Below are 22,791 nucleotides of genomic sequence, written 5' to 3'. Positions count from 1 at the left end.
GTATCAATTTCGTGAGAGTGACAACATCGTTTGAGTATAGGTGATCTTTCGCTTCTTTCTTTACGCAAGGGAAACATTGCAAAATAATTTCTAGTTTTTGGAGACACTGTTTAATAATTAAAGAATCGCCAACATAAACATCTTTATTCGCTCGTAAAATACGCTGCGAAATGTTTTATACATTATGCAAACGAGGCAACCAGTTTGAGGATGTTATATAGCACATACATATGACTGTTTTTAACTTAACAACGCTGCCTCACATGTTACATTGTGATATATGTAATGTAATTCTAGTACTATATCCATTGCTTAACATCATTCATTACATATTTCTCCTTTAGAATCATCTTTTTACGCAGTACCTATGATCGTATATCAGTTTCCCCTCAAACACAATTTCTGTATTTTCCCAACTATCGCGACTAAGTAAATCCCCAAGTCAAGATAATCGGAAGACCCAATAAGAAGTAACTAATAAACATCGCAACGACGAAACCATTTGATCGAAGAATTTTATCCTCAAACTATTTCGTGGAATGTAAAGTCATTTCGAACGATCGCGAAGCGCTTTTCCTCTCTACGCAGTTCGAATTTTTTCGCGATTCGAGTCACGCGAGTCGAGGAAAACGGAATTCAATAGTTCCATCGATAACAGAGATAGAAATACAGAAAAGCGGGATGGAGACGAAGATAGAACACACTCATCTTTCTCCTCTCTTTCTATTTCTCTACCTCTCTTTCTCTATCCCTCTATCTCTCTGTCTCTCTTTCTCTATTTGGAGTGGCACGAGGCAAACGAATTATCCAACTCGTGCCGTCCATCGAAATCGGATTATCGTCGATTCCTCTGCACCCAAACCCTACCCACTACACCCTGCCCTCACTGTGTGTATCGATTTTCCACGCTCTGTATACCAGCAACTTATTTCCCCTGAGCCGTAAACATTCGGCCCTAAGCATTCGTCGCGCGGATTAATCACGGTTTAATTGGAAAATCTCGCTCGGCAAATAAAGCTTTCGAGGTCCTCGCAAAAACATGTTAGTCAGACCTGGTCACCGGAACTCTCATCCCATCCCTGTCTCTATCTCTCTCCCCTCTCTCTTGTCTGCATCCACGAAAAAACAAAAGCTCGTTCGAATATTGTTGTCACCCTTTCGAGACAAATTTTTCGTTAAAGGTTAAAAGTCATGTTTATTTCTTGTTGACTGTATATACGCAACATTGTACTCTAGTAAATTATTGATCAACTAAACAGTAAATACACCTATCGATCTTTGATAAAATTGGTTTGAAATTTTAGTACATTATGTCTTTTTTAGTAATTCGTAAAAAAGATAATTTTTCTCGTAGGTTAAAAGCAGCTCGTTTCTGAAATAATCAACGATTGCGTGACACTTGAATTTTGCACTTTCAATCTTATCGTTGCTGAAAGCATCGTTGTTAACGCGCGCAATCTCCTCTTTTAAATTTTACGATAAAGTTTTTCTTTAAAAAGTTAAGTGTGTCTATGTATTGAGAGAAGAGCGAGATTGGAACATACAAGTTCTAGGACTATGACGAGGTCAAACGAAATATCGATCCTTTGACATATTATTCTTAAGTACGTGTAATTAGCCTAAACCATTTATCTAATGAGAATTTTGCGTGGGTCATCACGATATTTCTAAAACTCTTACAGTACTTCATATCGTTACGTTGGCATGAATTTCTGTAGGTGTTAGCCTCGAGACGGTGAAAAATCGGCTAATAATTAACGAAGCGATCGAACGTCTCTCGTGCGCCAGCCGAAAATTAATATGCCGATATTGAAGGCTGAGAATTCGTACTGGCAATAAATTCCGGCAGCTACGTTTCTCTACGACGGGAAAAGACGAGATTAAACGTCGCCATGATGAAAAAAGGAGATTGGTCAGGTGCGCACACGGAGCGTAGACGAGTTTAGTTGAGTATAAAATCAATCGTGCTTGTCCTCGGAATTAGTGTCCTCTGCCAATTATTACGTGACGATTCGTCGTCTCTTCATTACCACAGTGTTGAAAAGGCGATTATTAAAAATTAATGCGTTTTGTTCTGATTAATCGCGATATGTACAATAGTATTACTTTGACAATTTTTTTAATGGCTGATGGATTAGGTGTTCGAAGTAGAAGTTTATATTGGTATATATAATATATTATTGTATGCATGTATAATTATATATAAGATTTTGAGACTTGAATATGACAAGAGTCTGAGAAAATATAGAAGCGATGAATTAGGACTTGAATTGTGGAATGTTAAGTTTCAGCTTTAGAAATTCAGTATATTTCAACCTTAGTCCCTTTTATTCCATTGATTCACGCGTTCTCATTCCCGTACCAATTAACAGAAATAAATTGCAACATTTATGAAGCACTTTCAGGGAAATTGCATTTTACGCTTTCGACCGATCTCCACTATAATGCGAATTCAATCTCGACGAGCTCTTTTTGCACTATAGAGGCCACGCATGTATATATGTATATTCATCGGGAAATTCGCGGAAAAACGAACGCGGAGAAAGCTGCAAACGTGGAACACAAATTCTACAGGCAGAGAAGGGAGAAAAACGAGACGAGTTCTCGCTGACGCTACAATTCATCCACCCTCGTGATCGAAATAAATTTTCCTGACACATTCGGTCTTTACTAGGCCATCAAGCAACGCGTGTAGGCACGTTTTACTAGAGAGTGAGAGAAAAGTCGAATTTTCATCGCTTCCAGTTCTTTCGCATTCTCTCCTGAACGAAATAGGGTGAGAAACAGCGTGTCTATCGTCCCTTAAAAGGGTCTCGGACCTCCGCTTTGTTTTACAGACTTTGCTAGACGCGATAAACGCTATTGGCCTTGTAAATCAGCGTCTGCTTTTAGTCCAAGCTGAGAATCGACTACTATTTGCACGCTCCGGTGCAATTTCTCACGTTTTTTGCTCCATGTAAAAAGCCTGGATCCCTGTAAGGAGGAAACTGATTTTCTATGTTGAATCCACAAGCGAAAGTCTGATAATTATTCCTGCATTCTTCCTTTTTTTGTTTCGACGAACGGAGTGAAAAAGTCTTAAGAAAATAATGTGATGGATAGAAGAAACGAGTAAAGTTATTTTCTGTTGTAATATGTTTCTCTGTAAAGTTAGTTAGGCGTATATAGATATAATAGAATGTAATAGATTATTTGTATTTTGTGAATAATGTAGAAATTAGGGGCTGTTTCAAATTGTTCTTTTTAATTTTGCTTTGCTAAATTCAAACATGTGATACGACTTGAAAAGTATACTGTCATGTAAGACATGGTAATATACAGGGTGCGCCGTTAGAATTCGGACAGAATTCAATTTGTAGTTCCCACCATATTAGAATTCAGATGTTTGTGCTGATTGACTCTGAAGTTAGTTAAATATGTCAATAAGTCTTCTATAACCTCAAAATGACAGAACTCGTTAAGCAAAACCCGGAATACGATAGAAGAGCGGCGATTATAGAAAGTCTTCGCGCCGGGAGAACGCCGGTCGAAATTATAAAATTCTTTAGCTACCCAAGATCGACGGTAATTTAATTTTGTTGTGGGCAAAACCAAATTTCCAGCAAGTGTTCACGTTTTGAGCGTTGTCTCAAGTGAGGGCGACGTCATGCCTCCGCACTTCTTCCAAAAAGGCGAAAGAATCACAAAGGAGGTTTATTTGGAGGTCCTGAAGACAGTAATAAAGCCGTGGATGGAAATTACGGCTTCTGGAAGGCCGTATTTATTTCAACAAGATGGCGCACCTGCTCACACAAGTCATCTTGTTCAAAATTGGCTCTCTGACAATGTGGACATGTTTTGGTCGAAAGATTTCTGGCCTCCTAACAGTCCCGACCTAAACCCATTGGACTATTACGTGTGGGGCGTTATCGAGAGACAAACTAATAAATGCAGGCACCCCAACGTCAACTCCCTACGAGCTGCTATCGAGTCAGAATTCGCGACAATTAAACGCGACCAGTTGAAGTCAGCGTGCTCGCGCTTTAGAGCAAGAATAGAGCAGGTCATAGAGGCAGAGGGTGGTTACATAGAATAAAAGTTCTCAGCAAGGACCCTTTAAATGAGATATAACAACATTTTCATGTGTTTTTGTGTATTGACTTAAATAAACAACTTTCTGCACAAAACTTCTTTTGTCCGGATTCTAACGGCGCACCCTGTAAAGTGTTTGTAGGCATTTATAACGTAATGTAGGTACCTACTTATTGTACATTATACCTTGCCTATTTTGTTTCTTTTTCGATGCTATTTCTACATATGAAAAAGGACGTTATACAATGTAAATCTATTTCTTTTATCCGTCATAGGCCGAAGGGGAACTCGGAAGGAAAATCTCAGATGGAAAATTTCAGAAGGCAAAAATTAATGGTTTGTAATTAAAATGATTTATGTATGCAATACGTCGTGACTAGAATAGTAACGTGATATTAAATCTCTAGTTTATTCGGAACGAATAATTTATAATCATTTATATGTCAAGTCGTTTTTATTAATAATTTTTAAGCAAAACGACTGAAATAATCTCAAATTCCAAGATGAAAATAAAGAAAGAAAAAGAGATTTTCTACAATTTATCCGATTCGTTGGTATACTTTCCTTCGGCGCGTTAAAATTGGAAACCTGCAATTCTCTGTTTAGTAAAATCAAACAAGAATTAGTGAACGATTTTCTACAACGTTCCAGCAAGAAAATAGAGAAAGCTCGAGCTTTTCTAGCCGTTGATCTGATCTACAAGCGTGGATTTGTTAATTCACGAAGAGTTCCGGCAATCACTCCCAGCCGCGATACGTCTTGCTTTGAACGTCGAAGGAGAACGAAGTTCGCGGAAGCACGATCGCTTTTCGCGCGTCACCAACCGATCCATCAACTTCAGGATCGCCTCCCAGGTTGGCCAAGAATAGCGCTGAAAGCCCAATGCGAGACGCGCCATTGTTGGTCGTTGTTCCATTCCGAACGCGTAACGCCGTTCTGCTAATAAATCGCTTTTCGGTTGGTCCATGAAGGCCTCGTTGGTTTCCGTTTTTATGAAAAAAACTGAAACGTGAATGGACTCTGAATAGGAAATTAGGCGTAGGTAAACATCTCTGGAAATATGTTTCGAAGATTCTACCAGTTTTGGGTAACTTTGCTCTTCCTTTTAGGCAAAACTAGCTGTATGAAAGGATTACGAATGACAAATTGCAAGTACTTACGTAAACGTCTCTTGAATTTCTTTGAAAGATTCTGCGATAGTTAGTAGTTTCTGAGAATTTTAGAAAGAATGGAAATCGAGGAAGTAAATACACGTAAAGATTTAGAAATTTTAGATCTTTAACCCCCGGAAAATATTTATAGTATACTGTGTTAGTCTTTATTTCGATTGAGATGGATAGCAGTTTGTGAGATTCCTGGAAAATTTCTGGCATGGAAACACCGAGATTATTCGATAGTAGAGCTGAAAATTTTTTTCACCGTTTAATTCGTTTATATACCACTAAATTATTAGAATACACGAATAAGATATAGAATAGAATGTAAAAATGTAGATGAAAAAAGTATAGATACACGTGTACGTAATTTCCAAGACACACGATGATAGAGATTGTATGTAGTTGTAGAATTTTAATTCTTAAGATGATATAATAAGAATAATGATCTTTTTATAGATAATGTAGGGAAAATGGTAAGAGGGAAAGTCATTATTCATCGGATCATCAAGTATGATTATAAAACTGACGGTGAAAGCAGTGACATTTAACAAGTGTTCTCTTTTTAGTGATCATCCGTGAACTCTGTTTGACATATCGTTTTTCTCGTTGCTTCCTCACGGCAAAAGGTTGCAATCCTTAAATATTGCCCGTGGCTCGTTGTGAACTTTGTTCACAGTTGAAATTTCCTGATGTCACACAGGAGCAGAGATTTAATTTTTGCCACGGTAATCACCGTTTAACTCTCCATCGATGGGATAAGAGTTCAAATTTTTTTACAAACGCCTGGTTATTTCATGGAGACTTCAATGTTTTCGTACGAAATCAATAAATATTATTCCTATGACGGAAATGACTGAACAAATTCAACCAACCGTCTGAAACAACACGCGATTTAAAAATAGAAAGTTATGTTTATGCGTTGCTTTCTCATCGATTCTTCTAATAAGAAAACTTGATCGTTAAGGAAAATAAGAAAATATCCGGATAATTGTAAATAATTTCAAAAAAAGACATTTCCTAAGAAATTCCTCAAAGTTTAAAACATAAAACGTCATTGGCCTCTCTTAGTTACACTATCTACACTAATGCATTTTAAACATAGATAGAATACAATAAAAGTTGCTTTGTTGCCAATATGAGTAAACATTTTGTTCGCTATTTAGTAACAAGTGCGATATGTATTATCTTAATTTGCACATGCATCATTATTCGTTTTAACGATTTCTTCTACTATTATTAATAACTTATACACAACGAGCGCTCTTCTCTCAGAAACATTTCAGAATATACTCAAAACTATTTTGTTCAATGCAATACTCAAATTTGATAGAAAGAAGCACGATGATTGAACAATTACAATTTCCATTATTAATAACTGAAATAATAAACCACGAGTATTCTATGTGAAAAACGAATAAAGGCAACGCATTCTTTACAGCGTGTGCAATCAACAAACGTACCGAAGATTCCTCTGTTCTGTGCAGAAGCGTTGAAACACGCGTTGCAAGCTCGTTGCATTAGGATCAGCATGGTCGTGACGCAAGCGAGGTTTATTGATTCGCAGAATCCAATATAACGAAGCCAAACGCGGGGGAGAGAGGTATCTACTGTGGTTTTATAGGCCGCTCGTATTGTTGGCAAAAATCGTCTGAGCTCGCTTTTAACGATCGATTTCGAGCGTACCTGAGATTCGACAGCTTCCACGAACTTCGTCGACCCATTTCTTTTCGAGCCTCCCACGGACACGAAATATTCCCTGCAAAAACGGAACCGTGACTGTTCGTCGTTGCTTTACGTAATCGATTATGAAACGAAGAAAACTGCCTCTTAATGTGTTATGAAGTGCTTCGATAGAACCAGAAGTACGACGGTGCCGTGTAACGCTCGGTCTGATCAGTGGCGGTAGTTTTCTACTTGAAACTTGGGACAGTTGATAATCAGTGAATAGGTCGAGCTATGGGGGACTGTTAGTTGGATTTATTAATTTATCGTTGACTGTCGTATTGTTTTTACTATGCGTAGAATTGTAACAAGGATAAATTGGATTATATATTATTTAAAAAATTGATAATGGTTGGTTGTCGTTTCGGTGTTGAGTTGGGAAAAGTAGAATTTCAAGGAACACAATGTTGATTGATATTGAATATATTGTAATCGTTGGTTGATTTATTATTTAGAATATTGGAAATGGGGAAAGGATTATATTGCTATTATTATAATTCTTTCCATGCAATCTAGAATATTGGCAGATAGCAACAGGGGTCATACGTTATTGATTACAATACATCAATTCTGTGGTCATACAACTCTATCTAATATTCTGAAAATACATAAGCTTTCCATTCAATCCAAATCTAATAAATCCCTTAATTGTACAAATAGTATAAAAAGAGTACGTAATGAGACTTAAAGAAATACCTAAATGAATCCTGAAGAGGAAATCTGTATGGAAAGAGTTTGAAAAGATTTTCAAGAGAAATTTACTTCTTGTCTTTCCCAGCGGGAGCAGAGAAGTACGAAGGGGCAAGCAGGGCAATTATTTGGAACGCGTTTTACTGCGCGATCGCGATGAGCAACGAGGCCTCGGGATGCGTCCGTGTTTACCGTAATAAATTTCCATGCGACGTTATTGCTTGTTCCAAGCTCGTTACCGAGTATAACAGCTTTTATTTCACCTTGGCTCGTGAAGAGGGGTTGCTTTTTTTCGAGGGTGACAGGGATGAAGAGAAAGGTAGGGCCGGGACTCGTTAAGGGCTCTCGAGGAAAATGACAGGGTTGCCAAACGAATCTCGAGCCTGACCTGTAGTCAGAGCGTAATTTTAACCCTCAGCTAGGTGGTACGCGCGTATGTCGACCGACTGTATGTGTTTGCTTTGGCAATTTCGCCCTGTTTTATCGCCGTAGCTCGTGCGATCAAAATTATGAGACTTCGCGACGTTTCGTGCTTAAACCAGTCTTGTGTATATATATGTACGTCGTGTATACACACATACAGTGGAACATTTTCGTTGTGGTTACGTGACGAGCGTCTTTATTTTCGCTTTCATGCGACACGAAACGCTTTCCAGCGATATTGGTAAATATGCAGTCCGATTAAGTTTATAGCCGCCTATTTAGGAAGCTAGTCGCATTTCGAATTGGAACATTTATGGAGATTGATCGGTGTACTGAGCTTTTAGCTTTGTGGGTCAGGTAAGTCTCACCATATGCCACAACGATAAGATTGTAAGAATGTTCATGTTCGAATGTTTATTGACTAAGAATGGGATCAAGTACAGTGGCTACAAAAAGTATTTGCGTATGCCCTTATTTTCCAACGAAGCCTCATTTTATCAGATTCTATACTTCATGTTCATAATATCGAATTTGCTCGCTCATACGAAAGTACTACTAAATAATTCGAAATTTAATTATGTAATCTTAGAGCTAGACGAGGTAAGGTTTAAGATGTTTAAAAGATAATTACACATATGAAACACTTTCGCAAATAGTCTTCATCAGATAAATTTCTTAAATACTTTAATCAGAGGCTTAAGATAGATTTCTGTTTGCGGTATTGAATTGTAGCGAACATAGCGCATGTCGTATAGTATGATATATCTGTGGTGTAGTTTCTAATCTTTCAAGGTTCCAGTACTACTTTTATGAGCTTCGATTTTTTCAAATGTCAAAGTTCTCATAAGTATATTTTTGAACTCTACAATTACTCATCTTGAAGTTCGAAACCAACTCCTATAAACTAACTGCTTTATGAATACAAACAATGAAACATAACATTCAGACGAAGTGGAAGCTTTTTATTGGAAATGATTTGAATTCGTCAGTAGATGTTAATATAGTTTCCGCTCGTATTGTTAACTATAGCGGAACGTTGAATTATCTTTTACTGGCCGAGTGAGGAATTAGAATTTTAAATAAAACGTAAATGAATTTTTAACGAACGTGAGAATTTCTGATGTAATCGATCTTCGAATTTGCAACACAATACGTTATCAAGTAATATCCTCTCTCTCTCTCTCGGCTTACATATTAACTTTATGTTTCACGAAGTTTATCCTCGCAAATACATGATAAGATACCCGAAAAATAAGCTTACAGGGATGTCGAAAAAAAAAGATCCCGTTCCCAGTATTCGTTTTAAAAATAAAAATTTCATATACACATGTCATGCAAGTACCATTAAATCCTGAATCATCAACGTCGCCAGATATCGAGTGTAAACGCGAACGAAACGATGGCGGCGCCATCGAACTGTCAGCTATAAACGTAAAAGTAAAAGTGAATAAACAAAGGAAATTTCTACGGTATGTTGAACGTGTATCATGGAATGTAATGGACGAAAGTAGGGTGACCTACTAGCCCGTTTTCCGTGCGATTTACACGACCCTCCAAGTTCAAAGTAGTTGAAGCAAGTCGTGCATAAGCATTATCGACTATAACCAGCCAGGTGCTTCGCGTCGAGTTTAAAACGAAGCCTTTCGCTGCCCTGACAGCCTCGTCATGGGCTTGGACAACTTACAAAGAAGATCGTTAAAAAAGTTTCGATAATTACGGATTTACGTTCCACATAAACGCGTTAAGATTCTCGTTGCCATGAATTTTTGCGGAGCACCAGTGTTATTTTAGGAATTCCTGTGCTACCTTGAGGTATAATATTTCGTGAATCTACCTAATAGAGTGAAAGCCGAAAAAAACTGTCTAGAGAGTTAAAATTTCCTTTGAAACTGGTTGGAAATTATTTGAAAATTTCATATAATAATTTTTAGAGTAGATATTTGTTGTTAATAAATGTACAAGTCATTCTGTTTCGTACACTCGTTCAAATACTGTTCAGGTTGGGATTTTATGTTTCAGAATTAAATATCGTAAGACGTGTGCCATTTGTCTGGAAAATATCTCGTGATATAAATATCTCGAAAACAAAAATATTTAAAACAAATGTTGTACGATGTCCGTACCAATATTTAATTTATCAAAAAATGACTTTGAAAAACCCTATAAATGTCACGTTTATATTTTTAAATGGGGATTATATTTATTTTCCCTGTGTTCTTGCAGTCGACGCAGGAACATTTTAAAAACGCTTTACTTGTACCTTTCGCATAAACCATTATCGAAATGTTAATTCTTAAGAAGGGTAAAAAGTCATATTATTTTAAGGATAGTATTTAATACTCAGACAATACGTATACACACAATCGGCTCTTTTTAGGACCACTATAATGCACAAAGTTTGTCAAAGCAACTTTCTTGTGATGTACATTGGATGACGCCAAGGTATAGTTTTCATCTAAAAATATAGCCTTCATAGAGCTTTCCAATATAAAATAAATATTGGTAGGACATGTACATCGCGTAACATTTGTTTGAAACATTTTTCCGTATCGCTCATAATGCTCAAGATATTTGCGCGTTTTCAGATGAATGGGACACGTATATAATATATTATTGTGCAAATCTTTAAAAATACACATTGGTAGGAAATATAACATTATAAATAAAGTTAAAGAATATATGGAACATTCTTTAGCCAAATGTATTTTTAGCAACGAAAAAAGGTAGTCGTCTTTTATATAGTAGACATTGTATAGGCACTCTCTCTCACAGTTGACATTTTGGGAAAATGTTTTGTCAGTTCGCCAAGATAATAGCCAGATCTGACAGTTGGCGATATAAAAATCCACTGTAACACGTATCTCTATATTCTGTCTACAAATTCCACTAATATTAGTCACAAAAATCTTCCAAAAATTGCTCATCTACTTTGAACAAATATCTCCAGATTAAAAATTCCGCAAGAATAAAATATATACAGTCTTATCGAATTTTCATCGGCTATTTCAAAAAATTTCGCAATTCGTTCGAATATCTCGCCAGTTCGATCAGCTTTCGTCATACATAGTTCCCCTCCCTTTCTTTTCCCGAATCGGCTTACCAAGAGACTTTATCAAGAACAGTCGAATCTTATCGTTCGTATCTTTTTACTGAGGACACGCGTCACGATAGCAACTTGCGAGCTGAATGAGCGTCGTTGGTTTCGCGGAGCAGAAGCGAGTTACGGCCGAGGATGAAATTAAAACGGTCGTAAAAAGGGAAGCGGACGGATATTAAACGCGAAGAGCATTATCACCGGGTCTCGGGAAACGCGGCGAATTGCGCAGTTGGTAAATTTATTGATGGAATTTCGTGGATTCGCATTATCATTGCAGCGCTACGTAATCCTCCGCGAACCGTCCGTCTGATTCGCTCATAGATAATAGGAGACGACATTAAAGTTAAACGACGTAAAAGGTAATAGGTCTGTTTCATCGGTTTGCTAGAATAGTGACACATTTGAGAAATCGTTACTACCGACATGTCCACAAAAATTACCTCTAAAATTGTCATTTTGTGTGATGGCATGTCATAATTTAATGGTACAATAGTACAAGGTTACATCAACCTTTTTTATTACTGAAAGAAAAATTTGCAATTTTGACATATGTCTGTAAAAACTAATTCTAAATGTGAGCCATTTAATGGGACCAAGACCATGGTCATTTAATGATATTATACTAGGAGGATTATTTGAGAAATTTGAAGAAACCAAAGTATGGAAATCTATAGCTTTCGAATTCCTTTTCTTTTTCCGGCTATATATCTTTCACAATTTTACTATGATTAATTCAATAATGATTCAGAGTACTTTCATACCTCTTTAAAAATCCATTTGTTGAAATCCCTCAAAATAACTGTTTGCTACAAACGATATTTTATTGACTTTCTATCGAGTCTGAGCGAAAATTTGAAAATCTAAAAGCTGTTAGCTCAATTGTAAAACAAACGAAATTTGTTCTTATGAAATAGTTGAATAGTTTATAATTTTCAATTCCGCACTTTCAGCTTCAATTTAATTTTCTACTTCATAAAAGAAACGTACTTTTGCAGCTGTATCGCTACTCCAGGAAACCGACGCGACGAGATTCGTTGTTTTCCGTAAGCGTCGTTTTATGGTCGCGATCGAAGGAACGAGTGTCGTAAAGGAACCGTAATGAAACGCGAACAATGTGCCGAGATTACGCCTAGGATAAGTGGAATGTATGCGATGCACTTTGAGAGTCGTGGCTTGGAGATTCAGTGATTTCTTAGCGTCTTTGAAGTCGTTTTCTCTAGTACTTTGCAGTTTTACGAATTTGATGCGTATCAGTTAGAGCTTTTCTCGTTTCAACCTATTCTTAGTACTTTAAATTTCCTACTTTCAGGTTATGCATAACTCGCGTCTTAATCGAGTCTATACGAAAAGATTTCTTAAATATGCTACTCGAATATTTTATAATGAAATCTTTGATGATGAACAAAAATTCTTATTTTCTAGTAGAGAAAATTTTGACGACCAGTAGCTGTCCATCGTTATCGAGTTTTGCGTTTAAGTTAAATTAATCTCGTAGAATTATCAAAAAGATTATGACGATCTTACGTGATGATAATTAACAACAGTTTGATAATTTCTTCAAGTATAATATACATACGTATATGTATGTTGTTGGTAATATTTTCGAAACGTGTGAAATTAGATTTCTGTTCTTACTACGCTGCTTATCTGTACTATTCGACAAAATATCGTCGATTAATTTTATTGGAATGCATCGTGTATTAGCGATAATCAACTTTTGTTTTCTTCCGAACACGATGGATGAAAATACCTATATTTTATTCCATCTACCTCGTGCTTGTAGATAAACGAGAATATAATACAATTGCTCGATTTATTAACGCTGATAACGTCTGTAATATTTTTCCTTTCTTTTCTGGTTTACGTTCGTACGATAACTGACGTATCGATTTTCTTGTTATCTTTATTCGAATCAATGCTACAATTAACAACGACTCAATGTTTATTACATAATTGACGCTTTTGTTACGATTGACAGTAATAAAATTAAGGTCTACTTCGACAAATTACATTGTCTGTTCGCGTAACGTATTCGGTGTAATCTCATTACGATTAAATAATTGTAAATATTCAGTTTGATATATTCATTGAATTTAAATTCAACATGCTATATTTGTGGTCCACTTAAAAGACCATTAATTAGTCGCGATGTAGCAACGAAAAGGTGGAAATTTTGAGTAATGTTCAGACCTTTAAATTCCCAATATATCGAATAACCAAAAGTCTTTCTGTGACTCTTCCAAAATTTAATATTAATTTTAACCAAAGAACGTCTTTCTGAAGTTTTTCAAATTTGAGTCTTTTTCGTTCAATTAAGAAGCTTTCAGTATGAAACAACCTTCATCAAGCTTCAAATCATTCAACTTTGCTAGATCTACAAATTTTTTGCAAGCTAATCGTAAATTGAATCCCATCGGAACATTTTTCTTATTACAAAAATTACTTTTAAGTTTGAACCTTCGCTTTCTTGACTCTTTTTCTTCCCATAAAATGCAAACGATTCTGTTCCCCAGAAAATGAAGGAAATTTACGAGAATTTTCCCTCTTCTACGAAGTTAGACAAATTTTCAAAAATTTGTTCTCCTTTAAAATCAAAGATGCTTTGTATCAGCCACGAAACAGAATCGAGTCAAGAAGACTCGTTGCTCATGGAACACGATCCGCATCAAATAATCTTCCGAAATCCCGAATATGAAAAAGTACTCAATTACCAAATATCAGTGGTGTTTCCACGCGAGAACGTAATCCACAATCTGGTTGGGCTCATGGAAACGATTCGGTCGAGCGTACGCTTATCAGGAGTACTTTGCGCGCGTACACGCACCGGTTATCGCGATGTAACGGCTCCATCGCGATGAACGTGGTCGCGCGATATTACGTAGCCCGAGATCCGCCGCGTTGGAGAAGGACGAACTCATACTGATATCATAATGAGGAAGAGGGGCGGCGAAACGTTATCATGGAGACGGTATCGCGCACCCACGATCCCAATTTCGCGATAACATCGATCGTGAATCGCAACCCTTAACCCGCGGGGGTTATCTCCCTCGGTTGAGCATGCCGTGTTCCTTCTCCTGTGATTTCGTCGAAAGTTCACTTGCCACGATCGAACGACTCCCTTCTTCCTCGAGTTTTTTTTCTTTATTATCGTTCTTCTCTTTCTTTTCTTTTTGGAGATGAGTTTCGAATAGCATTTCGTTGTGATATGTAGAGTAATTTATGATGATATTAGAACGATACTGTACTATGGAATTACATAATGGTTCGTAACTGAATTTACAAACGTGAATAGATTATATATAAACAGTGGAATTAAAAAATTAATTTTTGTATCATTCTTCTTAGTGCCGTGAGTGAAGGGAGAATGTTATTCGTTTATGAGTAATATTTTATTTACTCCATTTTCAGCGTGCAAACGAAGCATTGTACAGCGAGATAATTAATTTTTTTGGCCAGCTTGTCTCTCCTTTTACGGCGTCGCGACGCGTTCAACACCACGGAGGCGGATTAAAATTTTAGAAGCAATCACGAATCACTGTGAGAAAAAGTTTTAGTATCCTGGAGAGTACTGCAATTTCTATAGTATAAACCTCGAAGTCGTAAAATCTAATGTTGGATGAGAGATGTTAAATTTGCTCGTTAGGTATACCTTACCACAAGTAACTTCGAAGATATTCTCATATAAGGATAGCATCTGCTTTCTAGTATGAATTATTATAGTTAGTGATTTATAATGCATCATAAAATGATTGACGAAATTTATAAAATTTAATTTTATTATACGACGATTGAATGTTATTTTTAACTTTTTTAATTGATACTTAAATGTCCATTAACTACGTTAAAATTTTATTAAAACAGTAGTAAAGCAACGTTACGTAACGTCTAATATGTTTCTGTTAAAAAGCGACGCGTTCATATTTTATTAAAGAGAATTAAGTTTGTCAGATGTGTTTAATTCATACACATCTAGGAATTAATTGAAACAAGGGAACAAAAATGTGGAGCGAGGGAGCGGAATAATTGTTGTTCCTGTTAGCGTCGTTATCGACAAAACTCACGCCATCGTGGAAATTGACATCTGTCGCAACTTGTCTCCTCTCTGCTCGTTGGGCGTTATCACGCAGACTGCCAGTAATATTTAAAACTGCACGATTTCCATCGAGCTTCATACAGATTAACTTCGAACCCCGCTATGGAATCCCTGAATTTTTATTTATATTCTGTAGATTGCTATTTGGAGAGAATATAATTTTTAAATATGAAAATATGAGGAAAAATTGATTCCTGAAGCTCCAATCATTTGAACAAAAATTTCTTTATTCCTTTCTCTTTTCAGTAATTCTATCCTTCATATTTATTTCCTTTCTAATCTCTTTCTTTCGAATAATTTTTATTTTCATAAAACTTCAATAGCTTCTTTGTTTCGCAAAGTTTCGTTAAAATTACGACAAAAGTTTGATATAACAGAAATATTTCAAAACCTTAGTGACTACAAATCTTTCTGTTGTTTCGTAAGCACTGTGCAATTTTTCAAGCTAATCTCCTGTCACTACACGGTGCTACGCAACGTATAGTAAATTTCGAATCTTACTCGCGAGCCTTATCTTCTCTAAAATTCACGATATACGCGTGTAAACAATTTTTCCCGACTGTCTGTCTTGCACGAAACTATTACACTTTGGTCACGCTGATAGTTCCGCTTTAGAACATCTGAGATCATTGAGTAACTGCAGCAACTGTTTTTCGCTAACATCTAAAGTACAAATACGTGTGCCAAATTGTTTTCTGCAGACACGCGTTGTGCAATTGATAATTTATTGCGAATAATTACACGTGGATGACGCGTGTATTGCATCAGTGCATTTGCATACGAAAAGGCGTATGTAAGTGCATCAATTATGTAGGAAATACCGTCCCTAGTGGAATAAAGTTCAGCTTCAATAGCAACTTTATGAAAAGTCTAAAGTCAAAATTCATTGTACTTTAACTCAAATTACGCTTAACTCTGTGTAACACAAAGTACATACCATACCAAAAATTAAATCTAAGTAAAAATTACAGATTAACTTTGGTACTTTCCTTTCTCGATCTACGCGCAATCTTGTTTTTCTATTCTTAATATATTGTTCAGGTTTGATAAAAATACGATAGATTAATTATCGATAGGTATAATTTCTCATTTCAATATCGCACTGGTATTATATTTGAACCATTAGAAGTTCTTACTTGAAATTCTTCTTGAAATTAAAGCGAAATTGGAACGTAAAAATTCGCGGATTGTAAAACTTACAAACAAAAATTCTCATTATCGATATAGCAAAAGAAGAACCAATAATTACTATAACTTGAATGAACCATCCTGTAGACGATACAATGGCACAATGATAAGCCTACAGAAACAAAGCTCTAAAAATATAGAGACACAGGTAGCTTCCAATTCACAAGGAGTTGTAAAAGTCCAAAGGAACGATAGTCCACCCTATCGACTCCCTCGAGCTCTAATTTAGGCCTCGTTCTCATCTCTGTCCCATCTATCGATTCTCGACCCGCTGACCTAGATCATGGGACTCGATATCAACGTCGAGCACATAAAACGCCAGCTTGGATGAACTCTATCGAACTCGGACCAACGTATGTCGTCGACAGGCCAACGCAAAGATCTCTCGTGTCTTAGGCATTCCGCGTTCTCGTCTGGCAAACAAAGCAGAACAAACACGCGAAGCCAAGGATCTTCGATCGATAGACGATCGTTGAACCTTCGACTATAAGCGAACACGCTTCCGTTGGTCGAAGGTCTTAAATCTCTCATGAAACAATCCTCTTGTTTTTCTCTTCAGGCATTCCAAAGCTACGTGTATGTAAAATGTATGTAACTCTATGTGGATGTATGTAAAGGTATCGATTTGATACTTATTAAGATAATGATGGTAGTAAACACAATTATAATTGAAGATCATAGAACGAGAGAACATAATAACAATGCTGATGAATTCAAAAATTCGATAATCAGTTCCATGCTAAATGTTCTTTTGTTTGATCGTGGGATTAAATATGAATTTTTGCATCGAATTGAGTATTTCAAAAATACCGATTGTTATAATATTAAGTGTATTCTTGATTGTTCACGGGATTTTATAAATTTATCGTCTATTTATATCTTTGAATCTAACAAGTTGTACTGTTTTCTACTATCTTAACAAGTAATAGAAAATTACCTTGTAATTCAAATTCTCCATTGTTATAGTACAAGAATTCACATTTCCGTTTCGACAATCCTGTTTGCGAACAATCATTATAACCGCTGAAATTTTTTTTTTTTTTTTTTTTGTTACTGGTGACCAATATCGGTGACAGAAGTTGTCTTACGTTACTACCGATAGCTGTTATCTATGAAGAAACATTTCATTAATTACCAATAACAGTTATCGAGGACGAAACGTTTTCGTCGTTACTTTCGTTCGTCATAAATTTTTATTAACAATATTCGTTACCTATGAAATGGAAGTACTTGTACTCTTTATTAATCTCTTTTTAAGGTAGCTTAATAAAAAACTTAAATATGAACCATCGGCTGTCAGTGAACTCTTCCACGAGTCGAAGATCCTGGATCGCTCGTGAAATGATCCTGTTTCTCATCTCCCTCGTCAGAAATTCCCAAGCATCGTGTGTGTAACGTCGCGATAACCGATCGTATCGATCATTCAACGTCGAACACGAAGCGTAACCCTCGAACGAAGCAACCGCGGTTCAACGTGGCTGCATGCCACGTAATTATTTTCCACGTTGGACACGCTGATATATGGTCGAGCGTAATTCCTGCCAGGATTTTTGCGAACGTAGCAAAGGTCGGCTTACGAGCGTGCTCGAGTCTCTTGAAACCGCGGCCACGCAGCGTCTGACGATCGTTAATTAACGAAGCGAGCAGCGATTTTGCGATCGGTTTTTACAGAAGAGACTGCAGTGTCGAGCGAGTTTCGTTGGCAAAGTGTTGCACGTTATCGCGCCGTGCTTGATAAAAATTCGTCGCTCAGCGATAACAAGGAAAGACGTTTTCCAACGTGACATTCCGCGTTACTTGGAAACATTATCCAACCTCGATAAGTGCCTTCTTTTTTTTTCTTTTTTCTTTTCGAACGCTGCGTTATGAGAAAACGATCGTTATCGCGCAATTCCTTTCACGTTCGATGTTGCCTTATTTCTTGGTTTTGGGAAAAACGTGCTGATGCAGTGGATGTTTGAAATCGGGGCATTCCTGAGAACGATTTTAATTGTATATTAGAAGTTCTTTATAATATTGACAAATGGAGAGCAAAATTTACATTATAACACTATAATGGCTTTTTAATCTTTTTTAAGACCAATCAGCAATTCTTTTACGTGTAGATATGGCTGATGCGAGGGAGAGTGCTATCGGAAACTTCTAATTGGAATTTCTTATAGTCTTGCTTGTTATAAAGTTTAGGAGAGATATAACAGTTTTCACTCGTTTTACAAGTCAGTTTCTTAAATATGATTGATATTAGAGGATGTTATCGATTCATTTTTCGCGGAGTCGTTCGAGGGGTGCGTAGCATCGATTGTGGTCGCCTAAAAGCCTGAGCAGTGGCCAAGCAAGTCGATTGCCAAGTAAAGCGCGCCGCAATTACGAGGGAATAAAGAACCTGAGCTTACAGAAAGTCTGGCCAAAATTCGTGCAATCGATAGCACGACGATTACTTAGCTCTATATTAGGTAAACGTTCTCGAATTCTCTAAACATAGCCGGCCTCGACCGGAATAGATCTCGGTCTTGCTGTCTGTTAACATTAATCTCGCGGCATAAAATCTTTCTCGTCGTAACATCACGCGTTTCTGATATCTCGGAATGCATGTCATGGAAAATTCGATTCTGAATGGAAGTGCATGAGTTCATTCTTTCTTTCTCAATTCGTTTCTGCAATTTCATTGAATTATTCAGAAGTTAGAAATCTCGATCTCTGACATCATGGAATGTTGATATCATTTTTTGAGATGTAAATGGCGCCGTTTAAAAATAACATTTTTCTAATATTATACCAATGTATTCGATCCTCATTAAGAACGTCTAAAATATTTCATCTGAAAATAGACATTAATGAAGAAACAGGGCAATAACTCGAAACGTATTTTTAGCAAATGTTTATTATTCCAGACTGTACTATCAACGCGATGGTTTGAAAATAAAATAGAATGTCTAGCGAGAAATTGTATATTAGTCACCGTATACAGAATATTTAGCCAACTAAATATTTGTATGACTTTTATAAATTCTAAAAGAAACTTTTTATTCTTCAATGAATAGTTTCGTATTCTTCCCACTTGCTTGAAGAAATGTTTTTCAAATGTCACCTCCCTCTTATTAATCCCATAACGATATCTAGTCGAATATCGGTTTAACAAGCAACATAATTAAATAATTCAAATTCCATCAAAAGTCGAATGAAACGTTTGAATTCTTGGTGCAGCATGGATTTTCCAATTTATTCGAAAAATGTAGGTCATCCACGAAGCTCCCTCGCAATTTAAAGTGCACATTCGCCAGCAGGAACAGGGAAAAAGCAATTTATTGCACCGGTTAATTGGCGTGCCAAAGAGACGTTATTACGACTAAGATCCCGCCTGATAAATTTTACAGCGTGTCGCGTCATGAAAATGCTTTATTGCCGTGGCTAATCGACGTATACATAGAGATGCACGACGTACCTCGTCTCCAGCAAGAATTCGCTGTGTTTTATGGCGTACATCACGTCTCTCTCTTTCTCTCTCTCTTTCTTTTCTCAATGTTTGCACATCCAAGGGTTCAGTTCACTTCCGTGTTGACCGACGACAGGAGGATGCGACATGCAGGAAGCTTCTTGCTTAAACTTCTACGTGTACAACTTCTATCTCATTAGCATCGTTACATTTCTTTAGACATTGCGAAACCGAGAGAAGATTTCTTCAAACTTACAACTGGCTAAACCTAAATGCATAGATGGATAAGATCGACTGTAACAATATAGGAAATTATTTATATTAGTTTTAAGACATCTTTTGATAAAATTACGTAATAGACCAGTTTATAAATAATTCCAAACGTAGGAGATCTTACATATTTTTATTAATTTTATTTTCTCAAAGCTGATTAATTTGTAAATATCTTTTAACTCTATCCGACTATTACTGACCTTAAGAGGAATTTTGGTAAATTCGGTCAAGTTATAAATCGTTTCGAAGATGCAAGGTCGTAAAGGTCTTGAAAATTCATTTCCTCGAGGTTAATCGATTCTCAAGAAATATTGCATCCAACATTTACTCCCATAATTTAATTCAATTATCCATTGGACAGAATATTTTGTTTCAGACTTTGATTTCATTATTTAGAAGCTAGGTTATCCTGTTACAGAAGTTACAAGATTCTACTCTAGTTTATTAGCGCATGAGATTTTATATACCACGTTGAAGTGATTAATGTTTATGCGATGTCTGGCTCCTCGACTGTTAATTACTCGGTTATTGCAGTTCTATGTCGCTTCGACACGGTGACCCTTGGTTGGTATTAGCTGGTACTCGAACGATGACTAAGAGGTCGGCACGCTCGTTCGTCATTATTAATTGCTACATCGAATTCGTGTTACTGGCTCGTATTTGTCAGCTACGTGCACCTATTATATATAGCACGACCGCGAGCATTCTATTTTCACGGGCCGATAAATAATTGCATTTGGATGCGTAACAGCCGCTGTGTCTTGCCAAGTGCCGTGGCAGGAGCTATCGATGACGATAACGTTATCGATGAACACCGATAAATCACCTGAGTTCTTGTACATTTAACGATAGATATATTAAATTCGAGGTAACAGGATGTAGGACGTAAATTCTTCCAATATATTTCTATTAAATTCATTTCTCCAATATCAAAATACCGTTGGATCGCAAAAAGCAATTTATGTTATAAATTTATAATATAAATTTCCTTTTCAAAAAATATTTAATTGCGCTGATATATTTCTGATTAAATTAAATTCTTCAGATATCGAAATAACATTGGATCACGAAAGACACTTTGTAATGTACATTTATTAGAAGATTATATCAAAGAGCGAAGATTTATATGTTTCAAATATGTTTCTACGCAGGCAACAACGGTCAATTGGAATTGTATCAGCAGATGGGCTCGTTGTTCGTTCGTTTCCCTCTGCTTTCACAGAGTAAATCCCCGGTAGCTCGTTGTCGCCGTTTCCATGCCGGATCCGGAGCTTTCGAAAGCTTCCCTCGCGGTGGGCATTAATCCTGTCTCTACCGCCAAACTTTACCCTCGTTCTTTTGTTTCACCGATCCTGTTACAAAAGGGAAAGGAAGCTTAAGGCCGAAAGCGCGATCAGAAGCCATAGAAAAACGACAATTCTGTTATTTCCACGGTTTCCGCGCAGTCGGCCCGCGATTTTCGTGACTTTCGTCCTGACATTTTCCACGAAAGTTCCGTATGTTCTGATTTAAAATTGTTCACTCGGAATCGCCTCGAGTATCCCACTTGAATATGCGTGCAAACTTTCGTTCAAAAATTACACATAGGAAAGTTGAAATACCTATTTATTTTGTTCACTTACTTGTTACTCTATTACATTTTTAACCTTATTTTCGGATTATACTTGCGAAGCATTTTAGATGATACTGACATTTAAGAGAATTTCATTTTTCCATTTATACGGGTAGTAAAATTACAGAGAACTATTTGATACGATTTTACCTGAATGAATGTAACTGGATGTAAAATGAACTTGATGAATTTAATGTGAATTTTAATTTAAAATAGAAGACTGGAATAAAAAGCTTGCAACCAAAGAAAGAAAGATACTCTTAATTAAAATTAAGAAAATAATTAGCGCCATCGCAATGCGTTGGGCAAGGACAAACATAACTTACTAATTAAAAAATGACGTTCTAGAAAATAAAATATGAATACATTTTAATAAAGTATTTTTATAAAATAAAATGTATTCATATTTTATTTTCTAGAACGAACAGAACACTCCAAGCATAATTTTGCGAACACTTTGAGTCTAATTCAAACTGAAGCAGCTCAGCCGCCCAAAGAATATCTTCTACCACCAAACACATTAACAATACACTTCACTTGCAAAAAGTCAGAAAAGTTGGCATCTGTAATTCTAAAAATTTTCATTAAACGACACGATACAGAAGCTTTACTCGTAACCTAGTACGATTATTCGCGATATAGTGACGGGTATCCGGGTTAGAGGAGCCGGCGTTAACACACAAGAATTAGAAGAGGCCGCGAGCAACGCAGTGGTGGCGATTGTTAGAGCTCCACTTGGCAATGGTGCCGGAGTTTTTGCTCCGAATATAAAATTAGGTCTGTTCGAGCCGCGGGCGCTGGGATCTCGAAGAGCAAGGGACGTAAATAGATCACCGTTAGAATGCGGCACGTCTTATTCACACTTACGTAAACAGGTCTTGTGAGCGCGTCGCGTTTTAGGTGAGCCTCGTCTCTTGTGTGGTTACGCTAGGAAAAGGTTGCGCGACTCGAGCCGTTCCTTCTTAGAATCGAACGTTCGATTTGGTCGCGGATGCCTCGAAGAGAGAATTCGTGAGGGGGTGAATTGAGATT

The 22,791-nt window shown here is 36.7% G+C and overlaps 1 protein-coding gene and 1 long non-coding RNA gene across 4 annotated transcripts in view; one reads left to right on the top strand and one right to left on the bottom strand.

Moving 5' to 3' along the window:
- Positions 1–22,791, top strand: part of LOC132905289 (protein Tob1-like) — an 87,891-nt gene that overhangs the window by 37,503 nt on the left and 27,597 nt on the right. The gene's annotated exons all lie outside the window — the stretch shown is intronic.
- LOC132904981 (uncharacterized) lies at positions 18,127–22,615 on the bottom strand. Of its 2 annotated transcripts, none has more exons than XR_009657709.1 (3): positions 20,348–22,615; positions 19,884–20,168; positions 18,127–19,799 (listed from the first exon to the last, which is right to left on the bottom strand). It is a non-coding gene; the product is annotated as an uncharacterized LOC132904981 (long non-coding RNA). The 2 variants fall into 2 exon arrangements; XR_009657710.1 differs by having other exon boundaries at positions 19,884–20,142.

The sequence above is a fragment of the Bombus pascuorum genome, chromosome 3 (assembly GCF_905332965.1).
Source record: "Bombus pascuorum chromosome 3, iyBomPasc1.1, whole genome shotgun sequence".
NCBI classification, from domain to species: domain Eukaryota; kingdom Metazoa; phylum Arthropoda; class Insecta; order Hymenoptera; family Apidae; genus Bombus; species Bombus pascuorum.
The sequence above is the reverse complement of the archived record's forward strand: the minus strand, read 5'-3'. Positions and strand labels throughout refer to the sequence as shown.